We start from the raw sequence: 22,815 nt of genomic DNA, 5'->3' as shown, positions 1-22,815 counted from the left end.
AACAACTCTAGCCAAGTCATCCCACCAGTTTGAACATCAGTTTCTCTCCTGTAAAAAGTTTCTGAGAGAGGAACTGTCACAAAATGTCTTGGGCCAGGGGGAGTATAGAACAGAAGGGCAACCACCTTCTATGTGATAAAAAACAGGCTGAACAACATCCAGAAAAAAGAAAAGTTATTATCTGAACAGTCTCAACAAAGTCACAGTTCAAGGAGGAAAGCAAACAGAAACAGACTGTGAGGGAGTTGAATCTATTTCTGCTTGTCTCCATAATGGATCTGTACAAAATATATGCAGTTACTATACTTTAAGGAAGTTCTTTTAGCTCCTTTGTTGGCATCAGCATTGCAGGGCTTATCCCCAGCTGGCAAATGTGGTGTTATCTCATGTCCCTCAGCATCAGGGAAGGACACGGGCTTTCTGCTGAAACAGTGTTTTCCTTTCCCTGCTGTCATTCTCCTCCCACCAGGTGTTTTCTGTGAATCATTGTTTTGTACCGAGTTCTACTGGTGTGGCTGAAAGCATAGACTTTAATCTAGGTAAAGTGGAGAAGACCTCTTGGATATGGATGCTGCCAAGGTGATTTGTGATTAGGTAAATATAGCCCTGGAAGCCTCTCAGTCACTGAGTGCTATCAGAGGAAGTCACAGAACAAAATGTCTTTCATTTGAGTGAAATATTTTTAAAGAATCTGGCCTCTTTCCTTGCCTCTCCCATTAGAGACTGTTTCCAAACCTGATTGCTCTGATGATTGGAAGCTTTCTTTTAATTTCTCGGGTAAATTCCTTTATGGTCAGTTTAGACCCAGTTGTTCTTGGGCCGTCCTTCAGCTGCAATCATCTTCTGATTTTTAGACTCCAGTAGATTTATAGAGGAAACCTAGCCACTCTTATCCTTCACTTTCCTGGCTGTTAAAGCCAGTCTCTCAGTCTCTCTACATAGGCTAGGAGTCTCCCTGGCCCTGGCATCATGTGCTCACTCTTTTCTTCACCTGTTCCCATTGACATTCGTATTTCTAGGAAGTGAGCAGCAAGAATTGTACTCCATTTTTCAGATGAGATCTCTCCTGAGTCCTGCGTACCAGTTATTACTGTTCCTTCTCTTTGTGGATATGTTGTAGGGTATTATTTGTCTTTACACACTTGCAACATCTTGGGCTCACAGTCACTGTGCAATGAGAGTGTAGTGTATTATTAAGTGCAAGTTTTTGTCATTCCCTGGCATTTTCAGCTGTTGAGCCACATCAGTGAAGCTGATATCTTCCTGTATATTAAAGCTCAGGCACTAGGAAAGCCAGCTACTGAATTCCACTCTTCCAAACAGACACCTTCCCTTTTTGTACAACCTGCCTTTGTCTCCCCATCAGCCAGCTCTTTATCTACCTTCTAACTTTTTCATAACTTCTATTTTAGCTATTAGCTTCACTTACGGCACTATGTCAAGTACTTTATTGTAGTCTGGACAGATAAGATCTCTATCATTTCCTCAATCCAAAATAGTTGCTTTATCAAAGAGAAATACTGAGTTGTTTTGGCATGCTCTGCCTTTGACAAACTAATATTGCATTGTTCCTCACTGTTCATTTGCCTCCGTGTTTTTTTTAATTATTCCCTCCTACAGATTGGCTCCAAAGCTGTAGGCACTGTGGCGGTCAGAAGAATGGGTCTGCATTTCCCTAGATTACACCCTTTTCCTTTTCTTAGAGATAACAGAAGCACTGCATCTGTTATTCTGCAGTCAGACAGTGCCACCACCAACTTGACAGATTAATTAAAAATCCGCCCTGTAAGATTTGCCATTTCATATGCCAGCTATCTCAATATTCTGAGATATTCTAGTCCCTGTGACTGGAGCTGATCAAGATGCTTACGTTCCTGTTTCATCTCAAATGCAGTCATTTCCTTTTCTGTATACACAGTGTTTGCCCCATATTCTCCTTTGTCAGAATTACTGAAAATTGGAGTGTTACTCATTTAATTCACGTTGTCCTTGGGTCACACCTATGGTCCCCTCATTACTTTCTCCAAGCACACACAGGTCCTTTCCACATCATGTCACAAAGGAATCATTTGTTGTTTCTTTTACTTGCCTTCGCAAGATGTATCTCAGGTTGGCCTTTAATCATTCTTAATTAACTCTTACTGTTCTAGGCCTCTTGCCCCCCAACACACAGCAACTCTTGCAGTGACCCGCTGCTTACTTCTGGTGCAACCTGTGCTTTCTGAGATACATCATTCTAAATAACCACTGACAGAATCAGTTTGGAGCCAATATAAAAGAGATGTCACAGGGACCATCCTGGGTTTAATATCAGCCATGATCTAAACTATTAAAAATTAAATGTGTTCAACAAGTGTGTGAAGATACACTCTAAGTCCTTCACCGAGATTTAAATGAAAGCATTTCTGCCCATGACCCCATTTCTCTGGGTCAGGGAGAAAGAAGCATTTTTCTCTCCTTGCCTGTGCTACACGTTCACTTATTTTTTAGATTGTCTCTTTTGTATTTTTAGAAGTGGATGTTGCTAAGGCAACCAAACTAGCTGAACATTTTGTTTCCCTAAGAACAATACATGTTCAAATATTCAGGCAATTTTCCATTGTTCGGTAGAAATGGTGAGATCAGTCAGATTATCCAGACCAGATGAAGGAAGTTTACATTGGCCTTCTCTTACATGTAAAAGCCCTCAGTGTGCTGACAGCCATCCAGCAGCTCTGTCCAAAGAGGAGCAATACACAGCAGACACACAGACTACCCCCATAAATGGGGAAATGTTTTAGTTTATTTCCTTCTGTTACACTCCCCACAATAAAGTAAAGCATATATGTATTTCCAGGTAGAGGAGTTACACTGAGCCCTGTGTTGAGGCTGGCACAGGGCCTGTTCCTGCGCTGAAAGCACAGCATCAGATAATGATAGTATCCTACAGGTCAGAAGGGACAAAGAAAAGATCTATCCACTTTATCACATCCTTCCGCCTTGCTGAATCCATGACTTTCAGGTATATTTCAAGCATCTGGAAAAGATTTAGAATATTCCTACACTACCGTATTCCAGCTGCTTGCTGATATGCCCAAAACTGAGCTGGTGATGGGATCCTGTGAGTGACTCTCACCTACCTGTACAAAGCTCACCAGCCTGGCTTTCTGGCTGACTTTGCTCCAGAGTAGATTCTGAAGGGGTAGGCACAGCCCATCCCACTGGCTGATCTGTGATGGCAGGAACCCCCACATTGTAAGTGCTGTTGAGCAAAGTGCAGCTCTCATGCCCTGCAAGAGAGCCAGAACCACACACTGAGACTGCTTCTGACTTGAATATTTTCTAGGGTGATCACTAAGTGTGCTTAGTTTCACTTTCCCCTTTGGCATTGTGAGATGGCTAAAACTATAAAAACCTAAAGAAAATATGATTCTGGCTTAAAAATGTTTTTCAAAGATGTGCCAAATACTATTATAATGCTGAAAACACCAGGAGGGGAAGGGGGAAGAGAAGAAATAAAAGAGATTAAAAGTGTGAGAAGAGGACAGCATGTGCGATGGCAAAAGGCATAGAGGTACAAAACCCATGGCACAGTCAAGAAAGGCGATGATCCAGTCAAGAAAGTCAAGAAAGAGCAGCCAAGAAAGAGCAGCCCGATGCTAAAGGATGGAAGGCGCAGAGGAGAGTCACAGTGGGAAGCTAAGTGAGGAATACAGGACTGAAGCTGTCAGTGACAGCAGAGATGCTGCACAGTGGAGCAGGCACTCCTCCACTGAGTGACACACAGCACACGCCTGACTGATGAGTGTTACTACGAGATGGAGCTACTGATCCTTTCCAATACCTAGCTCTGGAAATGTGCTACTCCTTCTCCCTTCTAAATATCTTTTCAGGAGACAGGACCAATAGACGATTAACACCGGATTGCAAACCATCCATCTGAAAAGAGAACTTTAGAAACCACTTGTCCTTCATATTTTGTATATTTGTGTGTATTTGTGCTATTCTCTTTCTCTTTTGAAAGTGAAGCACATCACCTAGAGCATTCAGATACTTTGGCCTAACAACTAATCAGTGCAAAGAGGGTTATACTGTTCCAAGCACAATGGGAAAGTTGTCTGGTTTATCTAGGCCAGATCCAAGCATACCAAACAGTATGAGAAGTGTCCTAGGATTGCCAGAGGTGCTGGGTTGAAGTGGAAGTGTTTAGTTTTCAGGAAACCAGCTGGTTCCTAGATGATGGACAGCTGGGGAAAGTCTGAATAGCTAGAAAAGGCCATGAATCCTGGGTTAGCTTGGAATCCATGGGAACCATAAAAGAGCCATACAAGTCATAGAACACCTAGCCCCAGGACAAGCAGGTCTGTTTGACTGTTTTCCAACCCCACCATTTTTCCTGAAAGACAAGAATAACAAGACAAGAAAGACAAGAAGACAAGATTAGATGTGGCCCAGGATGGATACATATCACATCACAGGCAATTAAACTGCTGCAAAAAGCATTGTTTGGGAAGATTTCCATCATGTCTCTCCTTTACAGCCCTCACTCTCCCTGCAGGCTGGACTGCCTACCTGACTATCCCCTCAAGCCCAGGGCCTGGCCAAGCTAGAGGACCAGGAGCAAGGTCAAAGTCCAAAACAGGGCTCACAGGTAAGCAAGCTCTTTAGTCAGAGACAAGGGTCTAGCAGATGTTTAGAACATGGCAAATAAAAAGATGGAACTTTTGGCAGAATGGCAGAAAAGAGTTTTTCAGAGATTCAGGAAAGGGGCAAGTTGGTACACCCCAGGCTCACAGTGAGAGAGGTTGGTGAGAGTCATGATCCTTCACACTGCAATACATCTGACTGCAAAAAAAGGTGATAATTTCAACTTTTGCCCATGGTCTACTGAAACTTTGGTGCAACCAGGGTGTGGAGCGTCTGAGCTTAACATTCTCCTGGGGCAGCCAATTGTAGGGAGTGAAGGAGAGGGAAAAGGAAGTGCAAATTACAGTCTGGAGTGTGCTGGGAAAGGGTACCAAAGGGACAAGAAGCAGAGGGGAAATACAAGGTGTGCTTGCTCTCAGTGCAGCCTATTCTTGGAGCATCAGTAAACAAATCCTTTGTTTCATCCCTACTGATTTGTTAAATGTCTCTTTGCCCCCACCAGGTGTTACCTATAAATAATTCTGTCATCCAACTACATCATGTGCCCAAAAAGGGAAGACTGAGCTGAATAGGATCAAAACCCAGAAGAGGTTATTTTAATTTAAGAAAGAGCACCTACTGTGTAAATAATCAACTACTTGCTCACCACAGACACCCTCAGGAGAAAGGAAGCAGAAGGTCCCCCAGCAGCACTGTTGGCTCAGAGCCAAGACAGTGGTGCACCCACAATGCCAGATGTGCCAGACAGCTGCAGTGAGTCTCTCTGGGGCATGAGCAGAAGCCCAGGGATGTTGCTGCGCAGTTTATTGTTCGTTTCACAGAACCTGGCCTAAGCTGGGTTTAGTTTCAAGAGCTGGCACTGCCAGTGATATTACTCATATCACTTTGAGAAAATCACTTGCCCTCCATCTGTCTCAGTTTCTTCACCTGTGAAACAGAACCTGATAGTGGCTTTGCAATGCATGACTGCTTTTCTGGCTCTGGCTTCTCCACCTGCTCTACAGCTGCTGGCACTGCAGTCTGCAGGTGGGTCTGCTTTCTGTAGCCTTAAGGGAGGCAGCTTTTGCTGTAAGAGACCGTGGCTGTACGAATATACGAGCAGAGCAGTCAGTGCTACTGTTATTACAGACAGCAGTAGTGGCTGATACAGCTTCTCTGAAAATGTGATTAGGGCCTAGAGAAGGCAGCTGGTGCAGACATGGAAGACATGCATGCCTACCACTTTCAAATCCTATTTGTATTCATGAATGTGAACTCACTGCAAGGTGATTTACTCCTACCTTTCAGTTAGCCAGGTAAAATACCCTCTCTGAATATCACACAAAAATATCTGAATAGTTCCTTTGTGACCATTCCCCAGTGTAGCCACTCCCTGATGAGGTTCTCTGACTTCTGCATGCACTGCAAATGCTCCATCTAACCTGGGAGAACCACCTCTGTCACACAGAGCAGAAAGGAGACTTTGCATAAAGGAACAACCAGAAGCTGCATTGAGGACAGATACTGTTCTGCACAGAGCAGTGAGCCTCCCAAATGATTTTTATTAGCAGTTTTATGAGGACAGCAGCTTCATATTCAGTTGATACAAGAAACATGGCTGTGGGCTTGGGGGGCGGTATGGATGAGATTACTTCTTTCTCTTTTTTTGCATACCTGCTCTCCCAACTGCCGTTCTTATTAAGCATTTAGGGAATAGGAGAAAGGGGACCAGGAGAAGAGGGGATGAAACAGCAAAGCTGGAGGCAGATGCTAATGTTAGTTTTGTGAAGTAGCTAATCAGATTTTCTTTCTACAGACTGACTTGAATTTTGCCATGAAAAAGGAAGAAATTGAAAATAAAGCTGGGACCCTGTTGTTCTCACCACCAGAGAAAATAACATTTTAAAAAATGTTGCACACTCAAACACAAATTATAAGGTTTTCAAAAGTGAGCAAAAGGGAGGTTTGGATTTTACTCCAGATTTCACTAGTTCTTCACTACTCGGACATACTCCTGATTTCAGTGCCATGAGTAAGAGGCATTACATAACTATGCATAATGCCAGGGATGTGGGGGCACGAATCCTGTCGGGGCTCAGGTATTAGACTATGACTCTGAAAATATTGCCATGATTTCCATAGCGAATCCACTGAGTCACGGAAATGTTGGGGATTATTCATACTGTGGGAGGAGCCAAGGAAATGCAGATCTGGAAGGAGAACTTTTGCACGAGCCAGCTTCTGCTTAAGGCAAGCACAGAGCCCTTTCTGATCTATCTGCAAATAGCCTAAATGTCCTTTCAACTGATTGCACACCATGAACACATGATTTTACACACCCTGCCCCTCTATCTCAGGTACCCCTGTACAAGGATGCCTTTGGTATCACCCCATATTCAACCAGCCTGGCTCTCCTGGAGCTTTCTTATACTACACAAATGCAAAGAATTGGCAGCATATTTATCCTTACATTGGCCAGCCAGACTGGAACTTCTTGACAGCAGGCCCAGGGCTGAGGACACAGAGATGAGAGAGGAGGATCTCCATGAGTGAGGGGATCTCCACACAGGCTTGAACAAGCAGCTGTTTGCTTTGATTTCAGAGTGATAATAATCCTCCAAATGGCATCTTAGGGCTCAGCTGCTGTAACACTGTTTTTGGAATCAAATTACTAGAAAGGTCAAAATCATTAACATGTGCTTTAGGAAGAGGAAAAATACCAGGCAAAACCTGTAAGCTTCCACTGCTGAAATGCATCCCCTGGACTAGCAGATGCTAGTATTTTCTTCCTTTCACTGTAGGCAGAAGGGTGTCCTCTCACCAAGGGAACAGAGAAGGAGGTCATCCTGCTTGGAGTTCTTTCAAAAATGTGCAAGGAGGCGGAGACTCTTGTGACTTTTTCATAATTTAAAAGGCACAAAACAGTGTTAGAGGGAGTGAATGGATAGATCATGCTCCTCTTACCTGACACGCCCCTAACCTGTGCACTCTCTGTAGGGCCTCTTTGGCACTGTTGGGCATGGTTATCCCAGTGTTAAAAATGTATATACTTATTATTGCTCGTACATCCAGCAGGAGAAAATGACTGTGGAGTAGGTGCTACAGCTAAAGGACAATACCTAAGAAGAGAATTTTTCTCATGCCTCCATTACATGTGTTAGGTCATAAGCATAATAATGATTACACTGCAGTTGCTCTTCAACAAGAAGTGTTAAAAAAAAGACAAAAAAAAGGAGACAAAGGCTTCCACAATGTTTGAGCTACAGCTTTGTCTTCCTTCTTCACCAGACACCTCTGTGAGGCCATCTGAAGACACCTGATGCCACAGCATTGCATTAATCATCAAGGTAGCTGGCAGATCAGGACAATGTATTTCCCTTTTGAAAGCATTCAAAGGAAAGTTAAAACATCTGTTGAGAAACAGTGTAGAGTTGCTAATGGAGGCTTATTTCAGATGCATCGTGAATACTTTGCCTCTTTGAGCTGGGCCTCACTAATTAAAAGCCAATCTTACATTCTCCAAAATATGGCTAAGATGACACTGAACACAAGGAGGAGACTGTGCTCAGTCTGTGTTCTCTGCCCTAAATTTTAAGGTTTATCAAGACAGTATACATACAGGCCTCTCTCCCCCTGCTGCATTCAACTATCTCTTTCCATGAAAGTAAGCTGCCTCTAACATTCCATACCCCAGTGGTGTTTTCATATTGTCCTGCATACCCCAGATGGATAATAGGATTCACCTTGATATGACAGTACCAGTGTCTCTAAAGTAATCTGGCCCATGAAAAATCATCTTTCTAATCCTTGAGAATGTCATGTGTATTAGCTGCAGCCTTTCTGGTATGAATTCTCCGGAGGGGATTCAATTTCCCACAAGTCCTAGCAAGACAGACCATCCTAGGCTAGGAATTCATACCCTTCACAGCATTTAATCTCCAGAGAGACAAGCAACCACTACTTTCCCCATAGCATCCGCCTTTAAACCTATGTATAATTTTTCCTTCCTAGAGCAGGGAGGTTCTACCAGGGAATTTGGAGGTCAAATGCTTTAAACTGTCTTGCCCTATATCTCCCTTTCATATTTGAACATGTTTATGTGCAACACTGCTTGTTCACATACAGTCTTCACCTGCATCATTAAGTTAAGCTTTTCCACAGCATTTTTCCTCATCCATTTCCCCTTGACCCACAAAATCCTGTCACCTGAGTTTAACGAGCCATTGAACTTGGCTTAGGTTCAGGTTGTTAGCCGCTGTGTTCAAAACTGTTAGTCTTCCTGTGCTTTCCCATAACTTCCCTTGGGCTGCATATTCTTGGCCAGCTACCTACTCACGAATTCTACATCAGAAATGACTCCTCACCAAGACAGTACACAGTAAGACTGCTTAAATCCACCTTGGTGCAGTCTGATGGACAGACAACATTTGCAGTATTTCTATGCAGAAAAGGAGACCAGGTTCCAGTTACCCAGAAGAGAATGGATCCCCGGGGTGCTGCAGAGCTGAGGGCCGGGGAGGTGCTCACAGAAGCACTCCAGCCTTGCCTGAGTGAGCACCGAAGGACACACTCCAGTGCAGCTGGGCACACATGCATTTGAGTGTCCTAGCTGAATCTGACCCAAGGTCATGAATAGCAAAAATGTACCTCTCATGCCTTTTGCTCTTCTGAGAGTTCACCTTTGCTGTATGCTTTGCAGCCCCCTTGTTTCAGTTGCAACACGATTATTCTTATTGCAGACCACAGTCTGACTTTTTATTTTAATTTCTTCTTTGCATTGCTGCATTGGTTAAAACACTTCTACTGCAATCAAGTATTTTGGTTAACAGCTGAATAAATGCTTGAAGACATGAATAATCACCCTAATTTACTCCATTAATCCCGCACACAAAATTTAAAGACTCTTGCAAGCACCCCCACTGGAGAAAATATGACAGAAAAAAAATACTAGGGAAGATGTTGCTCCATGCTCAGGAAAGACAATTCAGGAAGGTTGTATAGAGGTCACATTTAGTTTGCTTTCAATGTTTTGGAAGGCGAGAATCTTTTAAACTTTCGGAAGTGAGTACCTGCCTCAGGACAGTGCCTCCTTGACTCCACTTTCTCCAGTGGAGACCCTCACTCTTTAGACCTGAACGGCTGTTTAGACCAGAGCAAAAGAGCTGCAGTCATGACCTTGCTCTCACCTTTCCCAATTACCACCAATTTCTTTGACAGTTAGTACTTTTGGGGGCAGTGGGAGGATTGTGTCCACCTCACAATGAGGTCAGGACTTGTCTTTATGCAGGAATATAGCAGATGTAGTGAAAACACAAATCCTCTGATCCTCTTTTCTCTCTGGGGACTTTGGCATCCAGCATGTCCATGCAGAATTTCCTCAAGGAACGGAAAGGTCTCAGAAATGAAAGAACTGGCTTCAGGCCAACACTTGGTCCTTCAGGCAAACTCCTGAGATGCTCTATATGTGAAATGAATTGCAGACCTCTGCCTCTGGGGGAATTAGAGTTAATAGCTTAATGTTCTCAAAGAAAAGGAAAAAAAATAAAAAGCCATGCAGGCATTTTGAACCTCCTCGCTGCTGGGCTGTGCATTTCCTTCTTAAAGAAGTTTCAGGAGAGATGGTTGTTAGGGAGAGGAAGTAGGCTCTCATTTTGAATGCAGATTTCAGTGCTGAATTGAAGGTCTGAAGGTCCCATGATGCCAGGGCAGCAGCAGCAGTATCTGGTCAGTCCTTTTGCAGTGATCATCAGATGACCTTGAGATTTACCCAACCAGGTCAGTACAGTTTCTAAAAATATTACATTTTCCAGGATCGTATTTTCAGCTATACCAGAGACAATCCTAGTGAAGAATTAATTCTGTTGGGCATACCCTCCATTCCTTCTCACCCCTTCCCTCTCCCCCTGCACTGGCCCTCCCTTACTCTGGGTTGTAAAAAAAGCCTCTGAGATTTCTCTTTTAGCACTGACCTTCTGAGCTATCTAATGATGAAGATAGGAAGAGGCTGCAACCAGACAGTAGAAAAAAACCTCCCTTTTGCTAGCAGGGAAATGTGTGAGTAATACACACACTGTTGGACAGTGGCCAAATCACTCTAGTAACGGCTGCTAGTTCCCCTTACCAAGAAAATGATCAAATGAGAACGAGGAGCTGCAGCCGGCTGTCAGAAATGCTGAGTCGCAAGGGGAGAGTGCCGCATCCGATGGAAATTTACCCAGGAGCCAGCGACCTTCACACGCTGGGGATGAGGACTGAGGGCTTGTAGGGATATCCTGCCCTCGCTCACACACTGCTGTATTACCTCCACGTCACCACCCAGGCAGAGCACACCCTGGAAAAGCAGACCAAGGAGATGAGCTCCAAGACAGAGAAGGCTGCCAAGACAGGCTCCATGGCACAAAAGAGGGTACTGCTCTACGTGGTGTGCAAGGATATCTGGCCCCACAGCACTGCCTAGTCCTCGGGGATTACTTGCCTCAGGTAATTAATTGTTGCTCATCTGGCCCCTCCCCTGCTGCTTTGGACACATGGTCTTGAAATGAGACAGCTGGGTCCAGCTGACCTGTACCTGGGGCTACCACAACAGGATACAGCAGGCAGCAAAGGTGACTTCACAGCTCCCTGCTTTTAGGGCTGTGCCTTGGGTGGAGGTAGAACTTCCCCAGCAGCTGCTTCAGTACATGCCCTGTAGCCATTTTCACGTGATTTCAGGCCCATGTTAGAAGCAGAATGCAGGAATAGTCTGGCTTCACCCTTGTCAGAGGGTCTTAGGTTTGGGATACCACCAGAACATCTCATCTTCTCTCCCACATACTGGGGCATAATCAATAGCTTTGCCTGCAAGTTTTCAGCCTCTCCCTGAAAGATGATGAGAAGTGGGAGACAATGTGCAATAATGCCAGAAGACAAAGCATACAAGACAGTAAGTAAGAGTTATAGTTGAAAACAGAGGACAACTATTTGCATCGAGCTCAAAGATGGAAAAAAGAGGAGAAAGAGGTAGCTGGTGCTGCAATGATGGGGATGTTGGCTAGATGGTGCTAGCACATACTCCTGTGCTTTTGTCATGAACTAGTACAACATTATTACTGCTTTTCCTTCAGACAGAGGTTTCATTTCCATTGCAAGAGCTGGAGAAACTACTCACTGTTGATGGTATTGCCAACAGAGAACTGGTAGTCCCCAGTGGAGTTCTTGTCCCTGTCAAAGATGAAGGGCTTCTGGAATATGAGAAAGATAATGCTCTCTTTGCAGCACAGGGGAATGATAAGCAGCCGTCTCAACCCAGTACTCCTGTGTTGGCTAAACATGACACAAAATATGATATCTGCCTGACGTCATCCCTGAAATCACCCCTTCTCACACTGTGCTGCAGAAACTTGTTCTTAATCCTCTGGACTAGACTGGATTAGGCTCTCCTGGCTGCGCTAATAGAGCCGGCTCCAGTCACCAAGGCAACCACAGGCTCCTCAGCCCCCGCAAGGAGCGCATCCACATGGTGAGGTGAAGATCCTGGCTCCAGCACACCAGTCCTGAAATCCACACACTTCATCTGTACGTTGTGCTTTTTATTTGGCCGTATCCTGCTTGTGGCAGAGCATCTGTACGGCCCTTCAGAAGATCCAGGATCAGGTATGAGAGATCCTGTGCCTACTGTGGTGAAAACCAATGGGCTTCTGGGACACCTGCTGGTGGACTGGTGCTTGACACACAAGGTCCTGAGAAGTTCAGGCCTGCACAAGGAATATTTCCAAACTCCAGAGCTTGGATTAAACATCTCCTAGTTCTTTTAGTGAATATCTGTGATGAACAATGCAGACTGAGAGTAAATCAGATCTTGAATATAGGTTCAAACCTAAACCAAACTCCCTATATATTATGGTTTACATAGAGCCCAGCCACCACTAGAGGGAACAGAAGGCCACAATGAATGACAAAATCACAAGTTCGCACTCTAAAATGAATGCAGTCAATGAGAAAATACTAGCAGACATTCTCCATTAGAACTGGAGATGAAATATAAACATCTCCTGATCTGGCAAGAGGAGGAAGTGGAGACTGGAAATGGAGAACAAGGAGTTTTGTATTTTTGCCTGTCCTCCAAACACCAACTCCTCCTACAGGCAGAGGATTAAAAGCAGACACCTTTCATCCAAGTCTCCTTGAAGCTGTTGATAGGAAATTAGGCAAAGCTACAGGCTAGGACAGCATCTATTTGGCGGAAAAGAAGATATCACCTTTTTTGTGTGTATCAAAAAGAGCTTACAAGCATCCCAAACCCTCTCTTTGCAATAGGCACATGTTGCACATGGAAGCAGAACCAGCTGGGTTTGCTGTCTTGGGCTCACTCCTGGATGCTCTGTGAACACTTAGCTCTGCTCTGGGCTGCAGTGTCCAGCCATCCTTGTCATGCACAACAGTGGAAAAAGAAAAAACCAATATGACCAAGTAGAAAGTGGAAGTCAATTTTTTCCCAAGAGGTTAGAAATAACCTCCGCTTCAGCAGCCAGTTATCCAGAACTGAGAGAAATGGGAACTCACAATTGAGACTAAACAGTACAAATCCCTGCAAGCCCTTTCCTGTCCTCAGGGTTAGCAAGGAAAGGGCTTCACCAGTCCCTGATGCTGACTGCTCCTTTGGTATGTGCTGGGACAAGAGCAGGGTGCCTTGCTGGGTACCCTGATTCCAGGCACTTCACAGCAGCCCTCCTGCTGGCTGATGGTGCAGAGCAGCCAGGAGCCAAAACGGATACAGGGCAGAGCAGTCCTCACACAGTAATTCTCCCTCAAGTTTAAGGTCAGCTGAATAGCAGTGTTGGAAGGAATTTCACTCTTACTGCCTCTTGTGTCAGTCATTTCATCTTATGTTCAAGTCTTCCCTTTCCTAGCTCATGGCTTTATATGCCTTCATCCTCTGTTTTACTATGTCAGGAAAACTGCACTGACTTCCAAAGACTTGCTCCTGTTTCACACTGCTACAATCAAGAGGAGAAGCAGGACTCCACATTATTGTTCCAGGGATGAATCCTGAAGGTCTCTTGATCTGTGAAGCAGCTACAGGGAAATTTGTAGTACGAACACTCCCATTACTGCCTTTTGTCCAAATGACTCCTCTTGATCCTGTTAACTGCTATTAACCTAGTTCCTAAGAAGTACACTTTCTTATCTTTCGGCCAGAACTGTTTGGTCCTGTCTCCTTCTTATGCACAAGTTTTCCTCTAATTCCTGTTGGTTCTATCCTGCCTGGCACAGTGAATCCTTTCCCCTCATTCATACAAGCAAATCCCATGCAGCCCTGTGCAGCAGGTATCAAGAACCTGCCAGTGAGAAACTCAATTCAGAGGCCCTTAGCTGAGCAGCAGCCATAGCACAGCTCCAAAGCTAGCTCATGTATGTGGTTCTTTTCTGGCCTCTTTTTTGTCCTGGAGGAAGAGGAAAACCTTGGGTTAAGTATGGCTACAGTCACCATGGCTGCCTGGCACAGAAATCAGTGGAAGGGCATGAAATCTAGTCCAGTCCCTGTGATGGCACTTTTCAGGTGGGAAGGTGCCTTTACTCCTTCCTCCCACCCTCAGGGCCAGTCTAGCTACCCCCATTGTCTACCAAGCACAGCAGCAAAATTCTTACCCAGCAGCAAGAATTTCACCCACAGACTGGCTAAGATGTGTGCACACACAAATGTTACTGATGCACTCATGGCCTGTCTTCCTCTGTCTTCATCTTCAAATGTCAGTCTCACAGAGGTTCTGGGGCTGACTCACTCCAAGCACATACTCTGGCCTGCCTGTGACCTGCATGTCTGAGCAATTCTCCTAGGCCAGCTTGATTTCAGACTTTGGCTGTGCGCAGGAATGATATATCCGGGAGTAAAGCTCAACTCCTTTGTCATTGACAGGAGGCCTCCAGGTATCCTTTGACCTAATGCTGCTGGTGAGATGGGCAGATGTCACAAAACACAGCAGTAAGAACAACTCAGAAGTCAGGGAAACGAAGACCTGCAGTTTCAGGTCTTCTGTAGGGGCAGAATGACCATAATCCTCTATTTGGATCTCAGATTAGACTTGGAATTTGAACCACGAGAAAACAGCAGTGTAGCTGAATCCCAGATCTGGAATTGGGCTTCTCCCTAATCTTTTCAGACAGATGTTTCAGGATTGTTCCATGAGACCCTACACTACCCAAAGAAGAGCATTATGGCCTCATCCCATAGAGCTGTAGATTCTCTTACCAAATGTTATTTTCAATTTTTGACCTGATCATCATGGGAAGCCTGTTTCTAAAACAAAAGGTATTTTCACAGCACACAAAGCTAAGAAATGAGATTCTTCTGTATAGCAGATTACTAGCACCTTAGAAAAATCTGGCCTGTCCAGACTTCAGTAATTTCTAGAAAGTTAAGTTTTGTAATGCTTTGCCCCCTCAGATGTCACTGGGAGCTTTGCTCTTGATTTCTGCAGGGCCAGGGTTTATTTCAAGGGCATTTCATCTTATTAGAAACCAAAACCACTTCATACACTCTGTGCACATGGGCATAACCTAGCCATTCAAGGAAATGCTCTCTGTAGGACAACCATGGGCTGACAAGACATCCACATGCATTTAAAAATCACCCTGTCAAAGCCCTAATTTTTCTGTAAATTTTTGCCTCCAAGTGCCATGCAAATTAAACAGTTCACCTTCATTTCCCTCTGGTGGAAAATAGGCTGAATCAAGAGAGGACTTACAAACAGGATTTGACAAAGTGTGTAATTCTTTAGAGCAATTAGGGCCCCAGTGTGGGATAGGAGCTGTGCACTTCACCAGTCTTCCCTGTGTTCATGTCTTAACATCCACTTGAGAAGTCTGACATCGCTCAACTAACAAAAAAATGGCTGTAGCATTTGAATGAAGCAAAGGCCAAACAAAAAATGAACTGTCTCACAAGTCAGCTCTGCAGCTCATATGCCAACCTTCTTTCCCTGCAGCCAGTCTGATGGCAAGATATTGCCATACATTTGGCAGGAAGTCACACCTGAAGAAAGGAAAAGTGAAACTGTGAAGTCATACGTTACCTTAGCACAACCACACTGACACCAGTAAGCCTTAGGCAGGTGGGGTGCTTGAGATATGGAGAGAAACTTGCCTTATGCCCAAGGGCCTCACATCAAAATCATGTACTTTAATATCTGCACTGCCCATAATCTCGGACAGTCTCTAATTTTGAAGGGATACATAAATATAAATCTAAATAGGGAGAGGGATACACAAATACATACGGTATTTTACTAAATAAACAACTTTTTCCACACCTGTTACCTCATGAGCATATCTTTACCTACAATGAGATAAGAGTTGGGGTGGCTGTCTGTTTGGAAGCTCCAGTAAGAAGTGTTTCTGTCAGACTGCTTTCTTTTCTTTCCAACGTTACAAAACCAAGGCTGTGGGCTGCAAGGTGATGGTCAGTGAATGTCAACAAGCCAGGAGATGGTTCAAGCAGTGCAGACTGGTGTTTAAGCATTAACAAACATCAGTCAAAAGTAGAGCAAAAGAGGGTATCAGAGAGCAGCAAAACATGATCCTGCTGCAAAGTTCCAGTGAGGTACAGAGTATGTCATATCTTCCATGGTGAACCCCTTTCCCTTCCTACTCTTGGCAAATCCTGTCCCCTCTCCAAAAGACTTCTCTTTGCAAACAAACTACAGGGGTGAGGTTTACACAAGGGAAATTCTTGAGCATGAAATGCAAAATACAAAACACAACATCAGCCTGAAAAATCCAGCAATCCATTATCATAAGTTTACATGAGCCATATTTTCCATGTTTCTAAAACACAACCAAAGTAGCTAACATCTCTTATGTGGCAGGAATCCAGAGAAAGAGGCAAGCCAAAGCAAGACTGGGCAGTCCTCCAGCAGAATGGGTTAGCTTCAAAAGCTGAAGTGCACTTAAAACTTTAAGGGGGAACAAGAGGCCAGCTTTAGATGTTGTTTTGTCAGCCACACATGGATTTCCAAGCTGATGAGAAGTTCCTCTCATCAGATTAATACTCCACCATTAGGCAATAGTTTCATACATATAAATGATGGCATTTAAGTAACAGGAGCAAGTTTCATCATTCCATCAAACATCATGGCTAACACTTGCTATTTCCAGTATACTCTCTGCTCCACACATGGAGTAAATTTCCCCCCAGCAGAGTAACTACTACTTACTTAGCAGGGGTCCAGGGCAGAAAGTAGAGAGGATTGCTTCTACAAATGAAGAGTGCTTGGAAAATTCTGAGTAAGATAGAATGTTACTAGCATCTAGCAAGAAGTGGCACAGACACTGTGACAGTCTCTACTCTTGTGGAAAATAGCCCAGCAGGGAGCTCATTTCTTGTCCCACCTGGAAACTATCATTTCCATCAGTACTAGACCATTTTATATGAGGCTGCTGATCCACTTGGAATGGGCTAAATCCCTTGAGACTCTCCCAGCCATGTTGTTAATCCAGTCACTGATGGTTTTCTTGGGTAGAGCTAATTGGGACATGCTGTAAAGGCAAATCATCTAGTGGCCATCTTATCAGTATGTTTTGCCATGCCTTGTCCATACAGACAACTGGTGGTTGATGTAAAACAAGTGAGAAGAAAAACAGGTCTTCAAAAATCAAGATTTTTTTTCCTCTGAGCACACTCAGACAAAAGACACGGTTTCAGAGATCTTGTGGTGCTTTTAGAAGAGAGGGAGAGACAACTCATTTCAGGGAGGCTTTGTAAAGCCAAGTAATCCCACCTTTAGTGATCTGCAGAGTATATGTTGCATTAAGCAAGATAAAGGGGAAAGGGGCTACAAGCCTGCTTATACCAAGCAAGAGCAGAGAGAAGAGCTATTCACAACACAAAAACACTGTCATAACACTTAACCCTGCTCTGCTGACAGCCTCAGTGAAGGGAGCAAGAATTGATTCAGTTTGGAGACTGAACTCCTACCTCTATCCAGGAGTGAATGTGAGGGTGTAGGAGCACTAGGAAAGAGGAGAGGAGTGGAAAGCAAAAAAAAATGTTCTTCTCTTATTGAAATTGGCAGACAGCTCCCCTGGTGTCCTCACATTGGCAAAGAGCCTCCCCTCCTCCTTAGCAGCTGCCCCTTGTTTCAATGTATTAAAAACAAGATAACAAATCTATGCAGAAAAGACATTTACAGGGTGACTAAAATACAAAGAGTGCCCACATCAATAGAAATCAGAATTTTGAATTGACTATTCTTACTTCACAGAGTACATTGCCCAGAATTTTTAAAATAACCACGTGCAGAATTTATGGGGGCTTTCTTTTGAAAGGTAAAGAGGAAAAAATACCAACCAGAAAACTCACTCAAACCCTAAACACTTCCCTTTAACCAGCTGTTGTATACACATATGATTGTCCTTTTTTGGGGGTGCACTGCAGGGCAAATCCTGAAGATTTCATCCAGGAAGAATCTGGGGATTTTTTCAATGTGAGAATACCGAAAGGTAATTTGTATAAGGAACCTTTTCTGAACTACTGACTGAGAAAAGAGGGGATCTGTACCCATGCACTGCTGCACATGGCCATACAAAAGATTCTGAGTCCAGAAAATCCAATGGAAAACTATTCTGAAGTCTACACACACTACAGCCTCCACAACATTTCAGAATGACCTGTTTATAAAGCAAAATGCTAATGGCTTATAACCAAGTTGAAAACCAGCACTGTAATGGGACACAGAAAAAAAAAAAAAAGCAGGAGAAATGAGAATTACTGGCAGTGCCCAAGGTCCCTGAAACAGCTGGGAGTTTGCTATGGAATTTCCTAGCTGTTAGCATGTGAAAGAGAAATAGGACTGGCAGTGTGTAAGTCTGCATGGCATATGAAGTGTTTGGGTATCAGATCCAGATTCAGAAATATGGAAAACAAACCCCACTTTCAAGGATAAGACCTGCTGAAAGAGAGGATAAGACATTGGCAAAACAGTAGCAGGAAAGGAAGACAGGAGGGACAGAAGGCACAAAGAATGGGAATGGCTAAAAACAGGGAAAGAAATGGTGGTGAACTGTTGGGGTTTTTAAATGCCAGTTTAGCTATAAACTCAGTGCATGACTTTGATGGCAGGTAAACCTTATCATGCTTTTCCTCAGTTCTCCATGTATGTAAAATAGATACAACATTTCTCTACCTCAAGATTTTTAAACAGAGAGTGCTAGAAAGCTATAAAATATACAGTGCAGAAAAGTATCAATTAGGCATAAAAGGAAAAAGCCAACTCAGAAAATAATCACTGGTATCTGTGGAAAAATGTCATTTTGGGTGCCATAAAGAGCTATGCCATTTATATTCTTAAAAAGAGGCATGGCTGAGAAAAGCAGCACTCTCTTCTTATTACCACTGAGGTCCCAGCAGACCTTCTTGCTGAAAGAACAGAAAGTGTAACCAAATAAATGCTGATGTGATTGTGATAGTGATTGATGAAGGAGGATCAGGATCTCATTGTGTTCAGCACTGTGAACACCTAATAATCCTTACTCGAGAGCCTCATATTTAGACTGTAAGCAAAAGACAGTGAAGGATAGAGTAAGCTGGTAACAGATGTATTTACAGCAATGAAATTGCCTTTTCTAATTGGGTTTCATCTTGGTGGAAAGATAAGTGATCCCATCATCCAGGCCTCGTGTTTTATAGGCATCTGGATCTGTCTGTTGTGTATGAAAGCAGCCAGCAGTTCTCTGGTGTGGAGGGCAGAGACTGTATCAGGGAATTCATTGAGCAGTAACTATATGCAAATTATTATCTCTGCAGTGGATGACAGCAAAGAAGGAATTTTGGCAACATCCTTTCCAGGATTTTGCTGTTCCTCAGGGAGTCTTCTGTCTAAGTGAAGGGCACTTACGAGGTACATTATTTCATTATTTCTGCAGCTTGGGCACTCTTTTGCCTGCAGCGCTGCAGGGATCTTAGCATGCAGCTTGGGATTTTACCAGTCAGCTCACTGGAGTACTGAAGAGAAGCAATGAAGCCAATGCAGCAAAAAATGCTGATTGTACTAGAGTCTGGGAGAAATTCTTTTCGTATTCAACTCACGGCAAAGCCTGTTACAACGTCATAAATCCTCTGTAGCAGCAAGAGAGGGACACGGGAGAGAAGCCTGCTGTCTCTGCTTTTCCTGCACAGTCTATTCTCAGCACTGTGCGTCACGCTCTCCTTCATCACTCCCCATCACTTCTGCACAGTTCAGGAAGATTCTGACATCTAGGTTTGCAGTGTTACGAGTTAGCAAAGGCCTTTTCCACCACAATCCAAAGACCACAAAAGCCAGAGAGTTTCTTGCTGTCAAACCACATGTTTTTGCTCTGAGTAAACTTGACAGAATAAATAGAGAGCCCCCATAGCGCCACTATTAAAAACAATTTTCAGAGTACAACAGCACTTTAAATGAGGAAAAAATGACACAAGGCTCTTGGAAGAAATAAAAGCAGATATAAATGTCAAACTCATTTAGTGTCAGGAAATAATATATCAAGAGAGACGGGTCCATAGCAGTTATTATAACCACTGGCTAAGAAACATTTTTTGTTTTCTGCTGAATAGTTGCTAGATTTTTCCCCATCTTCTTCCACAATAGCACAAGACTGTGAGTTCACCTGTGAAAAGAGAGCAAGAAGCAAGCAACAATAGTTAATAGCTGGAGAACATGGGTATTTGCTTGGGGTTGCAAGACATCAATTGTCAAACCCATAATGAGACAGTAACTTAACAACTGAGTTTACAGCATCAGGCCAGAAATACCAAAAGTGAGCAGAATGCCAAACAGGAATATGAAGAGACTAGGTAATTTGTTTAAGGATTAAGAACAGTAGAGTGACAGAGCTATCTCGAGCTATGACTAAACCCAGTGTGTCAAGATTTATTAACCCAGGATTCCAGGATTTACTAAACCAGCAACTCCCGCTGAACTGTTGATATTCTGAAGCTTAGGTTTAAATACACAATAATATTGTTGGAAGGATGATATAAAAAGGGTTTCAGGCAATTAGCACAGTTCTTTCACTGGGTGCAAGGTTGCCATCTGGAGAGCTGCAGCACTACTGGGATAGGGACACTGATAATTTCAGAGGCAATTGGTCTAACCCTCTGCTGACATAAAAGAACACTGGTGCATTCTTTTTAATTGCCGGGTTTTGGATTTGTCATAAAAATAACGAGGTAAGACCTGGCAAATGTGTCTAATATAGGCTGGGAAACAGTCTGGTTTTCATTGCATGTGTGGCATGCATCTGCATCCATGTTGCTAAGCATTCTAATGTCACAGAGACAGGACGTGCCTCCTAAAGTGAAAAATATACCATTTTCAATATCATGCTTTGAAGGTTATAGTGATAAAGAGAGCTACAGAGCAAGGAGTACTCAATTAGCAGAGTAACAGCAGCTTAGATTCTGTTACCAAGTTCCTCTGGTCACAAAGATATTACATTAGGGTTGTGTAACTTATGCTTTCTGTTTGCAGGTGGAAAAATGACAGGCTGTACATTCTCCATTGTTGGAGATATTCAAGACTGGATAAAACTGTGAGCAATCTGGTCAGATCTTCAGCCAACTCTGATTTGAACAAGAGGTCGATCCAGAAACCTTCAGAGGTGTTTTCCAACCTGAACTATGCTGTGTGCCCATTGCAACATGAGGATGGTGTGGTGTTGCTGCCCATGTTTAGTAGAATAGCAACTTCTGACCTTTATGTCCTGGCCAGAGTCAAGTATTTGATGTCTGCTGAAAACAAATTCTTCCATTTTTCATGCTTCACCAGAAAGAGTCACTGGGTATGGCTACAGAAGCTGCTCAGTCCCATAGTGCAAGACTTATCCACAGGCATTTCCAGTTAGCTTATATCATGAGCTCCTAAACCAGTGAGTGCTGACATTTTGCATTGCCTTGTGTGGAAATAAAAGGCATTTAAGTAATGAGCAGAAATTTCTCTTAATCTTGTCATATTCCCTTGAAGGCAGTCATGAACTACAACACAAACTATTCCCTATTGCCTGTCATGCCTCACCTTATGATGAATAACCCAAACATACAACTTTGCTTCTAGAGATATTTTAGAGTTCTGCTGTACTTTTTTGCTCTTTCCATGTCTATCTTTCCATTTACTGGCAAGTATTTTCTCTTCATTTCTGCATATAAACCAGAAAATAACACCAAGGTTATGAACTTGCAAGGCTACTCTTCCACAGACATGCAATCTTTTCTCATGATGAGCACTGGTTGTAAATGTACCGAAGCTGAGAAGAGATGCAGGGAGCACGCTGCCCTAATAAAGTTGTTGAAGCTCTCAGTGCAATAAAATAACATAGAATGAAGCACAAAGAAAAGGAAAGGATACATTATTCTGTGGACATAGTTGGCAAACTGTCAGAATTTGATGTGATTAGAAAAGCTTAACACAGTAATAGCTATAAGGGCACTTCCCTGCTTCTCGGTGAGCATGGTTACTGCTGGTGTCTAGTCCGGTGTCTGGCACACCGACAAAATACAAGAGTGCTCATACAAACATGGCCTGCCATGTGGGTTGGCATAAGGCTCCATGAGCTGTGTGGTGCAAAGGCAAATATGTTTGAAAGTTGAGAGCAGGCCCAGAAACTTTGTGGCTCAAGCATGTAAAGACCAGAGAGCAAAACTGTGTTTCATGGGCTCTCAGTTATGCTTCTTGTCACAATGAGCAAGAGCTGCTCTAGGCCAGCCTCACAGAGAAGCGAAATCGAGAAGTAGGCAATTTGTAGCAATAGTGGTCTTTGTAACTGCTTACAAGAACAAGGGAGTGGGAGAGAAGTACACCAGGGATCAGAACTAATTACAACAGTGCAGACCTACTGCCAAGAAAAGGGCATCTCCTCATCCTGGGGACCAGCATTTATGAACATCAGAGTAAAAATCTTGACAGGACAGTGCAGAATGGGTTAAGTAAATACATTTTTGGTTCTATGGGAGCTCTATCAGAATGGTGTCTGAGCCAGGACCGTGACAAACCCACCTGTCACACTCACTGAAAGAGTTCATCACCGAGCTGAACTGCAGGCCTATCAGGACCTTTATTGCCTGACTGTGCTCTGAGCAGATAGAATGACCACAGAGACTGGGTGCCAGATATTGTCGCACTCTCCATATTCCAACTTTTTGTCTGCAACCCCAGATATTTCCCAGGGGAAGGCAACCTTTCAGTGAGCTCTCAGTGCTGT

At 43.6% G+C, this 22,815-nt stretch overlaps 2 long non-coding RNA genes across 3 annotated transcripts in view; one reads left to right on the top strand and one right to left on the bottom strand.

Annotated features, from left to right (window-relative positions):
• Positions 1–2,791: 2,791 nt before the first annotated feature.
• The window catches only part of LOC138112511 (uncharacterized), a 30,287-nt gene continuing 10,263 nt past the window's right edge, over positions 2,792–22,815 (bottom strand). Inside the window, exons 1-3 of one of the 2 annotated variants that reach the window (XR_011151764.1) lie at positions 7,076–7,144; positions 3,120–3,269; positions 2,792–3,016 (exon numbers count right to left, since the gene is read on the bottom strand). This is a non-coding gene — a long non-coding RNA (uncharacterized lncRNA). Of the gene's footprint in view, positions 3,017–3,119; positions 3,270–7,075; positions 7,145–22,815 lie in introns of those variants that run through there. The other variant, XR_011151763.1, reaches the window with a different exon arrangement.
• On the top strand, positions 10,294–21,540 carry LOC138112507 (uncharacterized). Its single transcript, XR_011151761.1, has 2 exons — positions 10,294–10,380; positions 21,090–21,540. It is a non-coding gene; the product is annotated as an uncharacterized lncRNA (long non-coding RNA).

This window comes from Aphelocoma coerulescens, chromosome 1 (assembly GCF_041296385.1).
Source record: "Aphelocoma coerulescens isolate FSJ_1873_10779 chromosome 1, UR_Acoe_1.0, whole genome shotgun sequence".
Taxonomy (NCBI): Eukaryota; Metazoa; Chordata; class Aves; order Passeriformes; family Corvidae; genus Aphelocoma; species Aphelocoma coerulescens.
Note: the sequence above shows the minus strand (reverse complement) of the source record. Positions and strands in the feature narration are given on the sequence as shown.